Here is an 18,314-nt window from a genome sequence, read left to right as displayed (position 1 = left end):
GAGAACCACTGCTCTAGACTCTGATTTTCTTGATTATTCAGTGGTGTTTTCTTTTTCCTTTGAATGCCACATGATGAATGACAGCTGCTATCAGCTCCAGGCCCATTTCAGGCAAGAATACCCATTGTAGTATATAGTAATCATCAAGACTGTGAAACATGGGAACAAGGTGCTCAGAGAAGTGCTCTAGGAGTCGTTATGATTAGAAAAGTCTAGGTCATTATTGCAACCAGGAGGAAACTCTCCTAAGCCAAGTGACACACTCCACACTTAGAGGCAATTTCAGTTTTCATTGGGTTGTGCCCAAAGAAAATTCAGGGTGCTTTTAATAGAAGAAGGGGAAAGGATTCCAGATAAGGCTGTAACATGAAGTCTGTCACATGCTTGCTGTACAATCTGGGGGGTCAGTAAGTTAACTTGTCTTTGTAGGTAAGTGTTTTCTTTAAACATTTGAAAAGCAGGTAAGTTGTTATTGGTGGAGATTAAAAGGAGATTAAATGAATTCAAGCACTCTCTGCCTTTACTAAAATTTTATTTTATTTAGTTTTTGAGACAGAATACCTCTATGAAGCTCTAGCTAGCCTAAAATTCTATGTAGACCAAATTGACCTCAAACTCAGAGATCCACCTGCCTCTGCCTCCTGAGTACTGGGTTTATGTGTGTGCCACAAGGTCCCACCTATCAAGAATTTAAGTGACTTGTGAAATTAAAAATTGAAACAGAATGGGTGAGACAACCCAGCCAATAAAGGTACTAGTTGCCATGCCTGACAACCCGAGTTCGATACCCAGAACCAAAATGCTAGAAAGAGAGAACTGCCTCCCCAAAGTTCTCCTCTGACCTCCACACACCTACTGTGGCATGTGCATGCCTATACACATCCGTACACACAAAATAAGTAAGTGGAAAAAAAACTTAAAAAATAGAATGGTAAAGAGACTGGCAGAATCAAAAGACTAAAATAAGCACAAACAAAGCTGTTACATAACTTTTTTTTTTTTTGGTTAGGTAAAGACAACTCAGATTTTTTTTTTAAAAAAAAGAAAAATCAGTTGAAAATTTAACATCCAAGCTGTGCAGTGGTGGTACATGTCTTTAATATCAGCACTTGGGAGACAGAGGCAAACAGATCGCTGTGTGTTTGAGGACAACCTGGTCTATAGAGGTAGTTCCAGACAGCCAATGCTACACAAAGAAACTCTGTCTTGAAAAACAAAAGAAACAAAGAGATTAATAGCCCAAATAAACTTAAATTATTTGTAAGAATTTATCATATGATATTAGTTCTTTGGTTTTTTTAATGTGGATGTATGGAATTTTTGTATATTACATTCATGCAGGATCTGAGGGAGGAGAGTTACAGATGGTTATGACCTACCATGTGAGTGGTGGGAACTGAACCTGAGTCCTCTTCAAGAGCAATAAGGACTTTTAACCACTTAGTCATCTTTCCAGCCCTTTTACAGGACACTTTAAATAAAAAAGTTTGAGTTTTATTTGGCCAGATGATACATAATTACCTTTCAAGTGTATGTTAAAGGCATTTGTAAGTCAGGGCATGACTGAGAACTAGGTGTATATCAGAGAGTTGAACTGTAGATTTGGTTAGTTAATGATGATACACAGGAAATGGAGTCTCCAAGTGTGTACTCAATTGTCTGTGGAGAGAGAGGAAGGCTCAGGGCCCAGACTGACCCACTGCTGAGTCTTTAAAGAGCTCCTCAAGCTATTTCATGAAGTAGAAAGGGAGAACACAACACAACCACCTCTTTATAAAATCAGCATTACCTTGATATCAGAAAAAGATGTGGCAAGAAAGTGTAGACTGATCTTCCTGATGAGCATAGATTTAAAAAGTCTCAATAAAATACTTACATGCCAAATGCAAGAACACTTCAGAAAATTATTCACCATAATCAAGTTCACTTCTTTCCAGAGATAAGAATGCTTCAACAGGTGTCAATCAATAAGTGTCATACCTAACATCAATATACTCAAGGACAGAAGTTACATGTTCAATAGATGCAGAAAAGACTTTTGATAAAATCAAATGTCACTTTATGATAAAATTCATGAAGAAATTAAGAATAAAAGGAGCATTGTAAACCTGTAGTCTTGGTAACAAAAATTGCGAAAATGGTCCAAAAACAGACACTGATCAGTAGAACAGAGTAGATGACTTAGTTATTAAGGGCATACAGGTACAGGGGCTGGAGAGATGGCTTAGTGGTTAAGAGCACGTATTCCTCTTTCAAAAGTTGGAGGTTCAGTAGTCAGCACCCACATGCCAGGTCGCATGTACTATATACTCCATATGCACTACACTCCAATTCCAGGGGATTTGGATGTTTTTTTTTTTTTCTGGTCTTCTTGGGCTCTGGCACAGAGGTATACATAAATTCATATAGGCACACACATATACATAAACATAATAAATAAAAATCTAAAAAAAAATCTCCTTTAGCTACATACAAAGTTTAAACTCATGCAGTTACAGCCACCACAATTTGTAAAAAGATGCCAAAAAATATTTTAGAGAAAAGATAGCCTTTCCAACAGATAGTGCTAAGAAGACTAGGAATCTATACATAAAAGAATTAAATTAAAGTCCCATTTCTCAGTTTGCATAAAAACCAATTCCAAGTGGACCAAAGACCACATGTAAGAACTGAAACTCTAACACTGCTAGAGAAAACATGAGGAAGGTATTTCAACATCAGCCAAGGCAGGGCTTTCTGAAAAGGACTCCAGTTGTTCAGGAAACAATGTCAATAACTGTCAAATGGGACTGCATGAAATAAAAATGTATCTCCACAGCAAAGGAGACAGTTGAGCAAAAGACAGACTGCATCATGGGAGAACATCTATTAACTACACTTCTGGCAGAGGATTAATATCTAGAATATACAAAGAACACAACAAATGTCAAGAAAACAACACAATAAATAGGCTCATAAAGCTATGAAATAGACAGTTTTTAAAAGATAAAGTATAAGCAGCCAATAAACATGTGGAGAGATTTAACATCACTAAACATCAGAGAAATGCAATTAAAATAGACTGAGATCCCTCAAGACAGTAGTCAGAAGAAAATAAACAAAAGGTGAGGAGGGTGCAAAGGAGAAAACCCTCAGATACTGGAGTAGGGTGTAAAGTACTCTAACCTCTAATCAGCAGGGAGGAACTCACACAATTAAGAATCTCCAGGGCAGGTGGACCTCTGAGTTCAAGGCCAGTTTGGTCTTCAGAGTGAGTTCTGGGAAAGCCAACGCTACACAGAAACCCTGTCTTAAAAAATTAAAAGCAGAGAGAGAGAGAGAGAGAGAGAGAGAGAGAGAGAGAGAGATCCATTACATGATCCAGACACCTCTTGGGTATGTGATGAACAGGCCTGCCTCCATCTTGAGTTTGTAAGCCATTTTATAGTTTAAAAAAAAAAGCTGTAAAAGTAACTTTAATTCGTCAGATGTAATTGTCATCTTGGAGGCTTACTGCTGAATAAGCTTACCCTTTCTAGTTCTTTCTAAACTCTGGCTGACTAGTTCAACTCAGCTGTTCTGGTTCAAAACGCCTCTTCAAGCTGACTGATTCAAATTGGCTTTTCTTGGCTTCTGTCTGTACTGTTCCACTTGGGAAAACTGCCTCTGAACTCCATAAGCTAAACTGCACTCACTGCCTAAACTCAACTGAACTGCCTCTCTCTCTCTCTCTGTTCCCTCTGTCTCTGTCTCTGTCTCTGTCTCTCTCTCTCTCTCTCTCTCTCTCTCTCTCTCCTGTTTTAAGTAGCCTTTCTTTTCGTATCCTCCTGAGAGTTGGGTGTATCCTATCTCTGATTTATTCCGTCAAATCTTTCTCTGTTTTGTCACTTTGTCTGCCCCTCAATTAGACATCATTTTCAAGTTAAAAGTGTATACTAAAGGCATGTTTGTATTCCAGCTGGGGGATGAAAGGTGTGTCTTTCCAGCCTGATCACACAAACCTAAAAGGTCTCTGGGTGTGATCCCTTGCCAGAGCAGCTATGTTGCTGGATTAAAATTCCTCTACAATAAACTAAGTTCATTCCTTTTTTTTTTTTTAGGATTAAGCTATGTCCCACCTGTAGCCTTAGGTACAAATTATTCTGTCCTGCTGTTCCAGGAAGCAACAGCCATGCCTTTGTTTCAGGAGGCTGCTATGACCAACTTCTTATGTTTATGTCTGCTTCTGTAACCCTGCTTATTTGCCTGCCAAATTTCCCATTAGAAACTCCTTAGTCCTGAACTATAAAAACCTTATCTTCCCCATGTCAGGCCTGATCTCCTGAAACCTGTCTTGGGTGTGTGTGTGTGTGTGTGTGTGTGTGTGTGTGTGTGTGTGTGTGTGTGACAGACATATACATGAATAAAACTTGCTTTAATTTGGCCATTTGAGTTGGTAGTCTTTTACTCATATCTGATAGGCTTAACATATGTCTTTGCTTTTCTTCTCTGGCCTCATCCTGCAGGGTCTTTCATAACTAAAGGACTCAGGCTCAACATAAGAGATATTTCTACACAGATAATTACTGAAGCACTATTTGAAATAGCTAAGCTATGGAATCAACCTAATTAGATAACAACAGAGGACTATATACAAATGTGTATATATCTATATTTATCTGTATGTGTGGTGTCTGCCTGTGCTCACATGCACATGCAAGTGTAAGTCAAGAGGACATGTTGTGTAAGTCAGAGACTGTTCTCCTCTCCCACCCAGAGACAGAATTCCCACTGCCTTGCCTGGTAGCGAGCTCCTTTACCTGCCAAGCCTCTTGCCAGCCTACTTCATCCGTTGTTAAACACGATAATTACACTTTTGTGAAGAACTTGGTGTTCCTTAAAGTACTTTCAGGTCTCTCACTGCATATTAACTTAGTAACAACCAGCCCTGAAAAGACAGGCAAAAGGCTTCCTGCAGTTCCCTCTTCTCAGATGAAATTATGAAGACTCACACAGGTGTGACTGTTGAGTGTATGTCCACAGGTTGACATTACTTCATCTTCAATCCTGTTCCAAGTCCCTACCACTTTGCAACCTCATGGCATGAAAGAAGAAAGGACCCTAGGAAAACCATTTCCACACAGCTCTGAATTCAGAAGAACGACAGCATCAGGCCCTGAAGGATCTAAGGCCACCACCAACTGGAGATAAGACAAAAGGTTCTATAGACAATGACCATGGGTGAAGCAAAGAACAGAATCAGCAGCAACTACACACTCTATTGGTAGGAATTTCTCTAGAAATCTCTGAAATTAAATTTGAAAAGAAGTTACTGCTGGGGGTTAGAAGCCTCCACTGCTGTGAGAATTTAGTTTCTGAGATAGTCTTGTTTCTATTTGGCTTTTTTTTTTTAAATTATGTTTTGCTTTTTTTTTTTCTGTTTCTTGTTTTTTTTTTTTTGAGAGAGAGATAGAGAAAGAGAGAGAGAGGGGATAACAAGGTTGGGTAGGTAGGGAGGCGGGGAGAATCTAGGAGGAGTTGGGAGAAAGGAAAAATCACCATCAGATATTGTGTGAAACAAAACTTTTTAATTAAAAGAGAGGCAGAAAGGAAAGCACAAGCTCTCAAATGGATTTTTAATGCTGAAATCCTATCATCTTCTGCTGGGAGCAACAACTTCATACATCTGTAATCACCATATGGCACTAAAAACATCTGGGGGGGGGGGAACCTACCCTAAAACTCCAGGCAGTCTGTCATTTTATTGAGCTCCTTTTCTCATAGCCCTGGCAACTGGTCATCCTCATTGTCACCATAAGAGTAAAAGACATTTCTCCGGAACAAAATGGATGCACCGTAATCAGCCACAAGTTTTCTTGTCTTTTAAAGCACTTAGCTCCGTGATGGATGCCCCGTGCAGAGGCCTTTTATGGAAGATGTCTGGCCTCAGCTGCAGGAAATGATTCTGCCCAGCCAGGGATTGCCTCAGATGCAGGACCACTTTGTTCAAGGTCATGCCCTTCCTGGGGCAACCCCAGTCTAGTGACAGATTCTAGTGGGATCACAGGGGCTCAGCTTCACAGGCATGGTGGTGCACGGCTGTAACATCAGCATTCTGGAGGCTAAGGCACTGGGCTACATAGTGAGACCTTGTCTCAACAAATAAACAATGAAAAATGACATAACGACTCAATCTTTATTGTACAGCTCTGGTGAGCCATTTTGCCTGTGAGCTTCCTAGGAATCAACCCAGGCCACTGTTGGGCCCTGAATGCAAAGACTTCTTTACCTAATTCAACTTCTGTGTCTCCTTTTTACTGGTATCTACCTCAAGGTCACTTCCTGATAAACTTTGTTCACATTGCATTTCGTCAAGTAAGTCTGGTCCTCAGGGAAGCTAACTGGCAAAAGATGTAACTGGGGCTGACATTTTAAAGTATCTTTTAATTACATGGGATGAGGGCAAGTCAGTGACTTGGAATAGGTACCAGCTGTTCAAGCCATGTGTCTTTCACAGTTCAACTACCTGTGCCTCCTTGAAGGACTCAACAACGCCTTTACAGATTCAAGCTTGTAGCCTTTGGTCACTGTAGCTACCAACAGCCAAAAACTACATTATAAAATCTTTCCTCCAATGAAGATTTTTGGGAAATCTTTTCTGCCTAAGTCAGTGATATGCTTCAGTTAAAGTAAATTAATTCTCCATCCTTATCAACTATTTTCTTAAATGTTATCATCTGTCAGTGACTTAAATGCATTAGCATAAAGAAACTTCAATAAGAATGACTCTCATTTTATACAAAGCAATGATCTAATGTTTAATTTTTTATATAGTTATTCTAGCTATCTTTCTCTTTTTAGCCGATATTCTAACTTAGTGACATAAAATGACAATAATCAGCCTATTCTGATGGCACAGCCCTTTAATTTCAGCACTAGGCAGAGGTCACGTACCTCTAGCTATAGTTCCAGGCTAGCTTGGTCTATATAATGGGCTTCAGGCCAGTCAGCCCCACAAAACAAGACCCTGCCTTAAGAGAGAGAGGGGTGGGGGAGAAAGGAAGGAAGAAAAAAAAAAACCAATCACTCATTACTGTTATATCCCAAGATTCTAGGAATTAACTACTATCATGATGAACGAGATATGTCAAAACAGATATGTCTGTGTCTTTCCCCAATGTCAGAATTTATTGAGTGACAATAAATCCACAAGCTGTATCAGTTTCATTGGCTGTATTCCACCAGCTAATCCGGATTTCACTTGATGGCACTCTGTCTGTCGTTCTGGGTTCTTTCAATTCACTTTATTTCTCTTGTGTGCAGACCCTTGCATGGTAGCCACAGCTGGAGCTTGGGTCTTCTGAACAGGCTGGTGTGGATTTTCACAGATGGTCGGTGAATTCCTGAGAAGGAGATGTGGTGAACTGTCTCTTTCCAGAGGTCGGGGGTCAGGTAGCTGTGGGTCTTGGAGATGGCATCAAAGGTGGCCTTGGCAAAGTTGCCCAGGGTGGCAGTGCAGCCTCTGGCTGAAGTGTAGCAGTCGTCTATGCAGGCCATCATCAGTAGCTTCTTTGGCATAGGAGCAGAGACAATGCCAGTGCCTCTGGGGGCAGCAATGAGATAGATACCTCCAGAGCCACAGCGCCTGTCACCTTGCATGGAACAGTATGGGGCTTGCCAATCTTGTACCTCCAGTAGCCTCTCTACACAGGGACGATGGAAAGCTTGACGAAGGTGATGTCCTCTCAGATGGCAGTGGCAGCCTCCTTGGAGCACTTAACACCAAGACCAACGTGATCACTGTAATCCCCAGTAGCAATAAAGGCTTGAACCTGGTCCGCCGTCCTGTCATCTGCTTCTGTACCGGCATGATCTTTAGAACCTCATCCTTAAGGGATGTGCCCAGGAGACTGTCAATAATCTCAGATTCCTTAATGGGCAGGGAGAACAGGTAGATCTCCTCCTAGGACTTGATCCTCATGTCCTTAACCTGATGGCCCAGCTTGGTGACTGGGATCCACTCCTTATCTTTGGCTTTACCACAACCCTCCCCCGTCGATCACAGCCACGGCCCCTTAGACCACTAACAGATCCTATAACTTTAACTGTTTAAATTTTTATTTTAATGATTTTGTTAAAATACTTTAACCTCTCTTGTAGCTTGCCAGTCACCTAAGGTAGTAGAAAAGAAAGGATATGGGGAAGTGGACCTGTTTAGAAAGGTTCTTTGGAGTAACTCCCATCTGAGTTGTCTGGAAATCGGCAGTTCAGTTCACAGGTTAGCAGGCAGTGGCAGCTCAATTCACTCAGGAATCCTTTACAGATACACCAGCAGGCCGGTTTGGTAGAATCTGGTTAGCAACAGTGATGTCACAACCTAGCAGAGACAGCCAGGCCTCAGCATTGGCTCAAGTCAGCATGAGGGACCAACAGGAAGACCAGGAGAAGTTCTCTCAGGGAAGTGAAGATCAGCGAAGATTAGCAAAGACAGGAGACCCACTAGCATTGCACAGCTAGCTGTACCAGCAAGCCAAGTTCTGTCTCCATCACTCTGTGGAGTCCTATTTATACCCTCCAAACATCACGTGTCCTCCACGTGTCTTGTCTCAGCATGTGCATCTAATCAGCTGGAGTCCTAGGAGTCCTGACAAACGGAGCCCAACTGTGCAATGTAAGGCAGACCAATGCATGCATGTTGTTAGCAAAGAATCTTTTCATCTGCTTGCTTTAGCAGAACATCCTCTTTTCTATGTCTGCTTCAGCTAAACATTCCTTTATGAATCTTTCTTCATCTTTCGCCCATGTCCACTTCAGCTAAACATTCCTTCAATTGTTTGCCCCAGCAAAACACCATCCAACCAGCTTTCCAAAGAACCCTTACATTTCCACTGCAGAATCCTTGGTGGAACCCTGTTGCGGCCTCCGAATCCTCCAGACCCTCCAGCTGCACCCGAGTCATCCTCCATTAGGTGTTTTCCAAAGAAGATGCTCACTTTTCTCAATCTTAATCACTAGTATTAGCTCTCAGATCACACATTACTTTACATTATCATGTATAGTTTACAGAATGGCTACAAAGTGATTAAAGAAGCTACAGTTCCAAGAGGCCTTACAGCAGGCAGAGGCGGAGAGTTTATGAAGCTACAAAGAGAACCCCTGTAGTTAGACAAGGCATTAACAAATACTGTGTAACCCAGTCAGAGATGGTTCAAGGCTGAACTGAACTGAACTGAACTGAACTGAAGGTTGAAGGCTGAATTGTGATGCAGGCCTGAATCCAGTCCAATGGCAGAGTGGGCTGTGCCAAGCAAGGGGACCAACCATACTTAGCTGATGCCGTTTGTTGATTCCATGAGGTATGCACTAGGGCAGAAGCTACATGAAGTCGTGAACTCGCATTAAGCTGCCAGGTAGGTGCTGCTAACTGAACCCAGGTCCTCTGGAAGAGCGGCCAGTGCTTTCAACCACTGAGGCAGCTCTTTAGCCCGAAGCCTTCTTGTTTGTTTGTTTATGTGTATGGGTGTTTTGCTTGCTGTGTGTCTGTACACAGCATGCATGCTGTTGCTTACAAAGGCCAGAAGAGGGCGATGTTACCCTGGAACTGAAGCCACCAATGCATTTTTTTTTTAATTTTAAAGCTCCCTGAATCATGATTTTCTTTGTTCTGTCACCCTAAACCTCATAAATGGTTATCACACCAGAACATAGTATTTAGAGTAATCTAAATCTATGTTTCCAGGTCATAGTCAGTTATATTTGGCTCCAGAATAATCTCTCATTCTCTTTGCAGTGCGAGCTGTATTGTGTCGATAAAAGCTTTCCCTGAAATCTGCATTTGAAAACTGACTTATACACATATATTTTAAAAGCTGGGTTTTCATTTTCAGTTTTCTCGGAGCCCCACTTCTCTTGTACAGCGAGGTGGTAGCGTAGATCCGGATTCACCTCACAGGTCAGTCAGCCCTGCGGGGGAGCAACAAGAGAGCCCTGCTGTGAGCCAAGCGAGCCCTGCAGAGAGACAGGGAAGGATAGTGAGGTGGAGCCAAAGGTAAAAGGTAGAGCAGTCCAATGGTGTGCAAGTATGTTTTTAAATAAGAAAGTGACAAAACTGATATTTAAAGGTCACTAAATATGGAAGGGAAAAGAAATGATGAAAACATGTAAGTGTATTAAAAACAAACTAGTAGGCAAGGGAATAAAATATAAGTCACAATAAAAGTTGTATTATGTTTGTTTGTTATCTGTGCTGTGTGCGTGGGTACCACAGTGAATATGAGGTAGGCGGATTTCTGAGTTCGAGGCCAGCCTGGTCTACAGAGTGAGTTCCAGGACAGCCAGGGCTACACAGAGAAACTCTGCCTCGAAAAACCAAAACAAACAAACAAACGAACAAAAATATCCCAGCACCCACATGACAGCTCATGACTGTCTGTAACTCCAGTCCCAAGGGACCCGATGCCCTCTTCTGGTCTCCTGGTCTCCTTGGGCACAGGGAAGATTCACAGACACACATGCAGGGAAAACACCTATATACACAAAAATAAAAATGTTTTAAGGTAATTCAGGTGGAGTGAGACACTGTTTCTCAGTGGAGTGGATTCGCCGTGGCCAGCCTGCATCCTCACCTACAGCCACCAACGAGTCTGAACAAAATACAGAAAGCTAGAGTGTTTGAGGCAGAGGAGACACAGAGTCCAAGGGGAACAAGATTCCAGCACTGGGGAAGCTGGAGACGACGGGAGCTGACTTAGCTAGCTCACCCCAGGCAGTGTACCCCTGGAAGCTTACTGCGTAGGGCTGTTGGGGCAATCTGCAAAGTCCCTGCAGACATCTGTGGAATTCTGGAAACAAAGATTCAGTCTGAAAACGGAAGCAGGCAGCCATCGGGAGCAGAACAGAACCATCGAAAACTCTGTGAGGCAAGGGCCAGAATTCTGGAGTCCTGTGGGAGAGGGCAGCCTGGGGAGTGTACAGTATTCTGATGAAACTCCCACAGAGATATCAATGGAGACTGAGCTTTGCCAGAACCATGACCCAGCCCCACTCTGCACAGCTTACTATGGAGTTGAGAATGAAATATTTTATGAAATTAATGTAATTTTCATTTATGTATGGAAAAAATAAATGGTCAAAAATATAAAAAGATTATTCTGGGTCCAAAGGGATTGTGAAAAGAACTTAGAGTTGTATAAATATGTAGGAATACTAATAATACATTAGAAATTCACATCTCCCACCATTCTCTGAAAAACAAATTCCAGGTAGAGTAAGAATTAAATACCTTACAAATAAAAACAAATATATGCACCCACATAGGAAAGGCTAACAGTCAGGGAAATCTCTTTTTGGCTACTGATAGAAAACAAAACTCAGAAGACATTTTTGGGAGGCTGGGGAGATGGCTCAGTGGTTAAAAGTGCTCCCTTCTTTACTGTTGCAGAGGACCTGGGTTCAGTTCCCAGCACCCATGTGGCAGCTTACAACTGCCTGTAACTCCAGTTCTAGGGGGATCAAAAAAACCTTCGTCTGGCTTTTTGTAGGCTCCTGCACATATGTGCATATTCCCAGGCACATCACACACATAAAATAAAATCAGTAAGCTTTTTAAAAGACAGCTTTGGGGCTGGAGAGATGGCTCAGTGTTTAAGATACATATGTAACTCAACACACCAGCTCACAAGTCTCTGTAACTCCAGCTCCAGGGAATCCAAAGCCTATAGCCTCTAAGGACAACCCCACTCACGTGCACATACTTACACACAGGTAAACATAATTAAAATAGAATGAATAAATCTTAAAAATTAATTTCTTTTATTATTTAGATAATTACAGTTTTGATAGAGTGAAGAATGAATACTCATAAAGCTAAGACTCAAAAGTTTAGAAGGTGAAAAAAATGCACAGAGACAAAAATTGAATAACTAAAATAGATAAAGATGACAAAGAAGCTATTAAAAACACAAGTTGTGGGGGTGGAGAGATGGCTCAGCAGGACCTGGGTTCAATTCCCAGCACTCACAAGGAAGCTCATAACTGTCTGAAGTGGATTTAGCACCCTCGTACATTTATACATGTAGGCAAAACATCAATGCACATAAAAATAAATATGTCTAAAAAATCTACAAGTTGAACTTTTTACATTTATTTATTTATTTATTTATTTATGTGTTCTTGCACGTGTGCGTGCGTGTGCGTGTGCGTGTGCGTGTGCGTGTGTGTGTGTGTGTGTGTGTGTGTGTGTGCGCGCATGTATGTGTGTGTGTTTCTGGAGTTGGTTCTCTCCTTCCACTGGGTAGGTTCTGGGGATGGAAATCAGGTCGATCAGACTTGGCACCAAGTGTCTTTACCTACTGAGCCATTTTGCTGGCCCCCATGGGAAGATAGTTTATTAAAGAAGCACCACCATTAAGTCATGACTTCAAATATATGTAGCTAATCTTGTTGCTAAAACAACTCCAAACTAAACTTACTGTGAACTTTTATTTTATACCTGAAAAAAGAATCATAAAAACTTTTTAAAAGTTATGAAAATCCATGCCTGCAAGGCCTGGAGGGAAGAGATATGCTCATACATTAATGAAAGCAATGTAAATTGATCCAGTCTTTCTGAAGGGCAAAATAGTACTTTATTGCAAGAATCATAAATATGCCTAACCCCTGACCAAAGTGATAGAATTTATCCTGAGGAAAAAACGTTTAATAAAAAACAAAAAAAAAATGAAACATAAAATGTTTATTTTATGGTAGTAAAATGCTGAGAGAAAGGCTAAGATCCTGATGGTCCAGACCTCTGAAGGTAACTGCGGTATATTAAAATGATATACTCCAGTGACATCCCAAAATCATCAATACGGAAATGGTATAAGAAACAGACAATATTTGGTTAAGTGATGTTTCACAAAAGCGAGGCTATCAGGCCCAACCTGCAGTCCAACTATCCTTTAGAAGAACCATGGGGAGGACAGCAGATGGAGGAAGCTGTTCAAAATAGTTCGACCACAATAGACTAGTAAGCTCTTTTGTAAAGTTGCTAAATATTAGACTTTATAAAAACTTTAATCCTGGTATAATGAAATTTTCTTCGAAGGATACTGAACTGTCTTAAAGAAATAGTTACTTAGCGCTTTTCTAAACTGGGCATGTTGAAAGATTTCCATTTCCGTTTAGTTGTCTGAAATTTTTTTGAGGAAAAAAAGATATATATGAGATAAGGTCTATATTGTAGCCCTGACTGTCTTGGAACTCTCTGTGTAGACCAAGCTAGCCTAGAAATCACGAAAATTGTCCCTGCTTCCCAGGTGCTGGGGTTTAAAGCCTGTGCCACTATGCCTCATACGAAACGGTAGTTTCTTAGAAAGAAAGAAAGAAAAAAAAAGTAAAATATATGCAAGTGATGGCCAAAGCAACTCATCCAGACCCCAGGGAATCTTCCAGCCCAGATCCCTGTCCTAGTTAGTGGGTAGCAAGGAACTACAGAGGCCTAGCCATCAGCCAGGAGACATGAGAAATAGGACTATTGTGGGTTGAAGGGTGTTGGATGGAGCTGCTCCTTGTTCTGAATTTCTCCATATCGTGTAAAAGCATTGGGATTTTCAGGCCATGCCTGGCCCTTTAAGCTGCTTGTAAACTCCATGTTAGAAGCAGCTCCTGACTCTGAGGTGAGGTTGGAGGATGGCCATGCCCCTGGAGACACCTGCTGTGTACCATTTTCCTAACACTTCTTCCTGGCACAAATTGATGGGGACTTGTGGCTAAGACAGAGAAGATGTTAACTGCAAGTGCAAGATGAAATAAATCCTTTCCTTGCCAAGTTGCTTTTGGTCATGCAGAAAAAGAAACCCTAAGACACCACATATACACGAGGGTCTTGTCACTATAATAACGCTACACTGGACTTAGCTGAGCCCTAACCCAGTGACCAGATTCTTTAAGAAAAAGGAAATTGTCAGGTGATGGTGGCACATGCTTTAATCCCAGCATGCAGGAGGCAGAGGCAGGAGGATCCCTATGTTAAGACCAGCCTGGTCTATAGAGTGAGTTCCAGGACAGCTGGGGCTACACAGAGAGACCCAATCTCAAAAAAAAAAAAACAAAACAAAATAAAAAAACAAAAAAGAGATGGAGGAAAAGGAGGAGGGGGAGGGAGAGGGGGAGGAGGAAGAGGAGGGGAAGGGGGAGGGAGAGGAGGGGAAGGGGGAGGGAGAGGAGGGGGAGAGGGAGGAGGAGGAGGAGGAAGAGGAGGAGGGAGAAGGAGGTTTGTGCAGATATTGGTGAATCAAGTCAGACTGTGATAAACTACCAGCCAAAAAGTGCCAAGGACTATGTAAAACAGAAGCAGACGAGTTTTCTTCCTGGGATTTCTTGCAGGAACCAACCCTACTAGCATCTTATTTCGAATTCTAGACTCCAGGACAAGGGAAAAATCAATATCTGTTCTTTTGAGTTAAGCAGTTTATTGGCTTTGTTCTATCACCCTTAGGAAACGAATTTAGAGAATTAAATGTGCTGTCTGATGGAAATACTGACAAAATCAAAATGGACTGCAACTTACCAGGGCAGAGGCAAGACCATCATTTTTATGCATGTATATAGAGGAAGTCAGAGAAGAGCCCAAGGGCGCCAAGTACAGTTTTATATATATATATAAAATTTTCCTTGTATGTAGGTCTATTACTATGTGTGTGTCTGGTACCCCAGAAGTTCAGAAGAAGAAACTGGAGTTACAGATAGCTCTGAGCCACCATGTGGGTCCTGGCAATTGAACCGAGGTCCTTTCAAAGATAAGCCAATACTCTCAGCAACTGAGCCATCTCTCCATTCCCAGTACATTGTTTCTTTCTGTGGTGACTTGCAAAATAAGACCAACTTTTAAAATTTGTAGTGTTCTGATGAAAATCAAAAGAACACTAATACTTTATGATGTTTAAAAATTACATGAAATTTGGGCCTGTTAGATGGCTCAGTGGCTCAGTTGGTGAATGAACCTGACCGCTTGATCTCAAAGGTGTCCTTTGTGTGACAGCTACACACATGCACACAGGCATGCACACACACACAAGCACTAATAAATAAGATTTAGCTCCCCCCCTTTTTAATGGGTTTTTTGAGACAGGGTTTCTTTGTGAAGCTCAGACTGTCCTGGAACTCACTCTGTAGACCAGGCTAGCCTTGAACTCAAAGATCCATCTGCCTCTGCTCCTCAGTGCTGGGATTAAAGGTATGCACCACCACTGCCCGACTAAGGTTTAAAATTTTTAATGAAATGTAAGTTGTATGTTTGTAACAGGACCGTATTCACACAATCATACCTATGTATTGTATGGTTGCACACAGTAAATACAAATAGGCAGAGAGACAGACAGACAGACATTAAAAAAATGATTTTCTAAGATGCAAAAGAAGGGTGAGATTTTCTTCATTTTCATTTTTAAACACCTGCCAGTGCTCATTCTCTGCATGTTCTTTGGAGATGCATAAAAACCTTTATAAAGCTTATTTAAAATCTCCTGTCAGTTTTACTCCCCCAGGAATGTTTTCACAGAAAGCTGGGAGCCATGGCTTTGAAACGTAGTTGGTAGAGAAGGCTGTATCTTATCTCCCAAATTCCCTGGGAAGGAAGACGCCTGATTTTGTCTCGCATCTGACTCCTGAGATGAGAAAAATGTATTATTCCTTTGGATTAAAGGCATTTTAGATGGTCACCCCAATTACCAAGGGGATACAGGATGAGCTGTGTGATGTCAAACAGTGTTTTCAAATCTTTTTATTTGAGGACTATTTTCATTTATCTTGGAAAGTGTGTCGCTGGTTTTGGCTGATAATATTAAAAGGTGAGATTTCCTTCTGTCTTTGCAATCTGTGTACCAGACTGCTTGTAATAAACATCGTTTTGTCTTAGTAGGTATTCATAATAAGTAATTTCCCTTTTCTTCCTCTTTATGGCAGTACTTTCTGGATGGGTAGTGTTATCAGGGAAATTGAGGTCCCTTCTCAGAGTTCTTAGTTTCATTAGTAAAAGAATTTAAGAATGGGCTCAAAAGAAAGCTTGAAGGCAGTTTCATGAGGGTTTACTAGGAAAAGTGCAGGGCAAGTAGGCTGTGAACCTCAACATCTGGCCAGGGAGGAAGGTGGAGAAGAGAAAGAAAGCCAGGCTATTTGAGCTAAGCCAGCACGTTTACCAATGTAAGTCATGTTTATCAGTGATGCCACGGTGAGAGGGGAAGGGTGATTCAGAGAAACAGTAAGGAGCCCAGTGTTGGAGAGAGCATCCCCAGGATCATGTCAGTATCAAAGAAGAAAGAGGAGGAAGAGGAGGAGGAGGAGGAGGAGGAGGAGGAGGAGGAGGAGGAAGAGGAGGAGGAGGAGGAGGAGGAAGAGGAAAGGGAGGAGGAGGAAGAAGAAAGTCAAAGAGGGAAAAAGAAGGAGTAGAAGGAGGAGGAAAGGGAGGAGGAGGAGGAGGAAAGGGAGGAGGAAGAGGAGGAGGAGGAAGAAGAAAGTCAAAGAGGGAAAGAGAAGGAGGAGCAGAAGGAGGAGGAAAGGGAGGAGGAGGAAAAAAGGGAGGAGGAAGAGGAGGAGGAGGAGAAGGAGGAGGAGGGAGAAAGCCAAGGAGGGAAAGAGAAGAAGCAGGAGGAGGAGGAGGAAGACAGGGAGGATAAAGAGGGAGAAAGTCAAAGAGAGAAAGAGAAGGAGGAGCAGAAGGAGGAGGAGGAAGAGGAGGAGGAAGAGGAGGAAGAGGAGGAAGAGGAGAAGGTGGTAAATGAGATAAGAAGAAGGAACATAGTTACAGACAGACCTTACAGGGCCTTATGGTTGGTCTGTCTGTAGTGACTGCTAACAGCCAATTATCTTGACCGCTGTTTTCTATCAAACCTAACCCTTCATCTTAAAAGGGACCTCAAAAGCCAATGAGAGGCTGCTCTCTGAAATCCTTGCTTTGGAAGAGTCAGCTGGCTGGGCAGTTCCAAATATAGCTTGCTTTAATCAGACAGTCATGGAACTGGTCCCCCACCACCGCCTTGCTCAGGTCTAACACTTTATGGGAAAATAAAATTCTATTGTGTATAGATCCCATATCTTTATTTCGATTATTCATTAATCAGCTGGTGAACATCTGAGCTGAGTTCATTACCTTGCTTTTGTGACTACAGCAACAACAACAGACATGGCTGTGTAAGTGTCTCTGTGGTAGGGTCTAGAGATCTTTGATGTATACCCAGGAGTGATATATTTGGGTCTTATATTATTACACTTTAATTTTTAAAATTTATTATTATTTTATTATTATTAAATGATTTGTTTTTAGACAGGCTTTCGCTGGCTGCTCTGGAACTCACTATGTAGACCAGCCTAGCCTAGGACTTACAAAGAAACACCTGCTTCACCTCCTTGAGTACTGGTATGAATTTCTGGCACGCCGGTAATTTTGCAAGCATTTTATAGAGTATTTTTATATCTATGTTCATCATGGAGTCAAAGTTCTAGAGGCAGGAGGATCTGGGAGAATGGAGCCTAAAACTGAGGTGGACTAAAGTCTCATGGAATAGCCAGTTCTATTTAGAGCATCGGACAGTTTGTACTCTGAGGGTTAAGCAAGGTCACATGAAGAAAGTTCACATGAATTCAAGCTGTATACAACCACAAGGACAAGTGTTGCCTGAAATCATTAAATGACAATAATAAGATAATGGATAATGGAGTTTTCCCACTAGCACTCAGAGTTCTCCTCACAGAGCTCTGTTCTTGGACCATGTTTTCACTCATGAAAATTAATCCATGGTTTTCTTTGTTGTTCTGTCTGTAATGGTTTGGGTGAAAATGGCCCCCACAGACTCATATTTGAATACTTAATCCCCAGTTGGTGGGACTGTTTGAGATGGATCAGGAGTTATGGTCTTGTTGGAAGAGGTGTGTCACTGGGGGCAGGCACTGGAGTTTCAAAAGTGTCTGCCATTCCCAGTGTGTTCTCTGCCTCCTGTTTGCAGTTCTACCTTTGAGCTCTCAGATGCTATTTCACCTTTGTGCTGCCTGCTACCTCCACTCTGCCATCATAGACTATATCCCTCTGGAACCACAGCCCAATAAACTTCTCCTTTTATAAGTTGTCTTGGTCATGATGCTTTGTCATAGCAAAAGAAGTAATTAAGACAGAAGTAATATGTGCTAGTCAGGGTTCTCTAAAGAACCAGAATGAATAGAATTGGTATTTTACAAGGGATTCATAAACTGACCTACAGACCAACGATGGCAATCTCACAATGGAAAGGTCAAGAATCCAATAGTTTTTAGTCTATGAAGCTGGATGTCTCTGCGGTCCCAGTCTGATATTGTCCCAGAGGCTTCCTGTTGAGCCTTGGTTT

The 18,314-nt window shown here is 41.7% G+C and overlaps 1 pseudogene; it reads right to left on the bottom strand.

Moving 5' to 3' along the window:
- Positions 1 to 7,070: 7,070 nt before the first annotated feature.
- LOC117718024 (small ribosomal subunit protein uS5 pseudogene) lies at positions 7,071 to 7,939 on the bottom strand (annotated as a pseudogene).
- Between the last annotated feature and the right edge of the window lie 10,375 nt (positions 7,940 to 18,314).

Source organism: Arvicanthis niloticus, chromosome 12 (genome assembly GCF_011762505.2).
Source record: "Arvicanthis niloticus isolate mArvNil1 chromosome 12, mArvNil1.pat.X, whole genome shotgun sequence".
NCBI classification, from domain to species: Eukaryota; Metazoa; Chordata; class Mammalia; order Rodentia; family Muridae; genus Arvicanthis; species Arvicanthis niloticus.
This window is presented reverse-complemented; position numbering and strand designations above follow the sequence as displayed.